This window comes from Embiotoca jacksoni, unplaced genomic scaffold (assembly GCF_022577435.1).
Source record: "Embiotoca jacksoni isolate LCO1_2020_lvr unplaced genomic scaffold, fEmbJac1.0.p SCAF_7, whole genome shotgun sequence".
In the NCBI taxonomy this organism is placed as follows: domain Eukaryota; kingdom Metazoa; phylum Chordata; class Actinopteri; family Embiotocidae; genus Embiotoca; species Embiotoca jacksoni.
Genome location: NW_027185425.1, coordinates 18,671,363 through 18,674,182, shown reverse-complemented (window position 1 = coordinate 18,674,182; position 2,820 = coordinate 18,671,363). Strand labels below are relative to the sequence as shown.

General features: G+C 37.3%; 1 long non-coding RNA gene across 1 annotated transcript; it reads right to left on the bottom strand.

Moving 5' to 3' along the window:
- Window positions 1-310: 310 nt before the first annotated feature.
- Window positions 311-1,686, bottom strand: LOC138215049 (uncharacterized). The gene is made up of 3 exons (XR_011179684.1): window positions 1,619-1,686; window positions 1,468-1,521; window positions 311-797 (listed from the first exon to the last, which is right to left on the bottom strand). It is a non-coding gene; the product is annotated as an uncharacterized lncRNA (long non-coding RNA).
- Window positions 1,687-2,820: the final 1,134 nt, after the last annotated feature.

Genomic DNA, 2,820 nt, shown 5'->3' with positions numbered 1-2,820 from the left:
CAAAGAGATTCATGTTGTACGTGAAAAAAACACATATTCCACAATGATCATTTACAACCAGTAGAGTACGAGATCCCTCCACTGAGACAACTTGGTACATAACAGGTTGTGAATAGATGTGCAGTTTCCAGAAGCCCCACGATGCATCACTCTCCATCCAGGACCAGAATCAGTCTGCCTGAACCCGACTCCCTGCAGGATGCTTTGAACACCAGGCAGAACACGGGCCGCTTCAGAGGAAGGAAAAGGCTGTGTAAATGTATTAATAAAGACATTTCTTTATTGATTTTGAATCTGTAGAAATAACATTTTTAAAAACCTTTGATTACATCACCACGCATACATTAATCTGTTTAAGAAATAAGGTATTAGAGGACTCACTTCATTATGGATTAATGCACCCAAAACAAATATCATTTGCTTTTGATATATAGGCAAAAACAAAAATAACATTAGGGTGCACGTAGGTTTTTAGTCGACAGAGGTGGAACAAACGCAGATGATGTTTTAGAGTTTAAACATTTCTTCTCGTCACTCTTTTGCTTTTATTAAAAGATCTGTATTAATATATTGCAGAGTGATGGACTCTTTCTCTACTGTTTGAACAGTGCTTTTACAGACACTCAACAAAAATAAGTTCTTCCAGTTTTATCCCGAATCTTCCTGAGCCATAAAGTGGGCATTCATCTGCCTGGACCGTTAGGGTGAGAAAAGAACGGCATGGCGATCCAAGACAAGGAACTGTTGGTGTGTCCAGTAATCTCAGCAGAGACATGCAGCTCCAGGTTCAGGAAAAACTGCAGAAACAAGAGCACAACTACACGAGTGAGGAGAAGTGCAAAGAGTCACTGGGACATCCTGACAACAAGGAATTACAATAATCTAGTCGAGGCAGAGGAGTAACTGAACATGTGACACTGAGAAGCAGAGGGAGAGAGAGAAGCCACAGTTAACTGATGAGGTAGCAGATCTGAAAAACAGCATGTTAAATAGTCCAAATAATCCTTGAGGCTTTTTTAATATCAATGTCTTCAACAAAGATATCTGATAATGATATCTGCTGATGTAAGACTCCTCCCCTTCCCAAAGCAAACCTAGATAAATCTGAAATGATGACATGTTTCTGTTATTTTGTCATTCCAGGCGTGCTCCCGACCGGCCTACAGAGTTGTCATTCCCTCTTGTGTTGTGCTCTGCATTTACCAAGAGTCCCCTGATGAAGATGGAGTATTCTTAATTAAATTATAAATACATGTATTGGTTGTCACCCCCCAAAACACTGTCTCTCCAGTTGTCCAGACTTTACGATGTTAAATGCCTTGAAAAAGCATATTGTGATTTGGCAGAATATAAATTAAATTGAATTAAAATTACATTGAACATTGGAATGTTCTGGAAATGTGTTATTTACTCAGCTATTCATCTCTTGGAGTAATTCAATGTTTTTTTTCTTACACCACAACTTACATGTTATGAATTGAGTCCGGTGGTCTCCAGTGCAGGTCCGTCTCTGCAGTAAGACTAGTGGTGTGAGCAGGTGGGATGGAAAAAGAAAACAAGATAGGAACAAGGAATACAGAGGTCAGCTGTATTCACCAGGTGTTGGAGTTGTTCCCACCTGGACACAGTGGGAGTGGAAGAAGCTGGGATGTGGTGTTGCCCATGGCAACACTCCTTGTGGCTACTGTACTTTGAGAACCTGGAAAATATATATAAGCATAGTAACAAGAGTTCTTTATGTGCAGTCTTTATACGAGACGACTGTATGTAAAGACAACACACATGTACAAATGAACATTGTACGATTTAATAGTTCCATAAGTGTGCGAATTATTTTTCTTTGTCACTCGCCACTTTGTAATCAATATAATAAAATAATCTGACATTGGGGCAGATGACCTTAATTTTTTTTCAACAACCTTCAGCAGTATTTTCTTTCAACAACTTTATTGTACCTACAATCTTTATAAATATCTCTGATGATAGATAAAAGACAAACTAAGAAAGTTACATGTCTCATACCTGCATTCTTCCTGTTGCTCAGTGACAGTCGTGTGGCTGCAGTCTTTTTCTCCACATGGCCATCTGACATCCAACATCCAACCTCTCGGTGACTTCATGCATGATGTCCCACTGGTCCTCTGTCTCTCTGGTGGACAGAGCAGCCTGCTTTATGAAAACACAATAGAATCAGAATTTAATTGTCCAATGAGTGAAACATACAGATGCATATAAATTAAGTTTGTCCCTGAGCTGTAACACAGGAGTAAAACTGGACACCAGAGACAGCAGACAGTGAGTCTCCAACTACTTCTAACCACCTGCATTACAATAGTGGAGATAATAAGAGAGGAGGAGTTGATTTAGTTCTGTAACGACTGCAACATGAACAACGCTGCATTATATCACATGTTAATTCATTACAACACATGTCAATTCATTACATCACATGTTAATTCATTATATCACATGTTGATTCATTACATCACATGTCAATTCATTACATCACATGTTAATTCATTATATCACATGTTGATTCATTATATCACCTGTTAATTCATTACATCACATGTTAATGCATTACATCACATGTTAATTAATTACATCACATGTTAATTCATTATATCACGTGTTAATTCATTACATCACATGTTAATTAATTACATCACATGTTAATTCATTATATCACGTGTTAATTCATTACATCACATGTTAATTAATTACATCACATGTTAATTCATTATATCACGTGTTAATTCATTACATCACATGTTAATTCATTATATCACATGTTAATTCATTACATCACATGTTAATTCA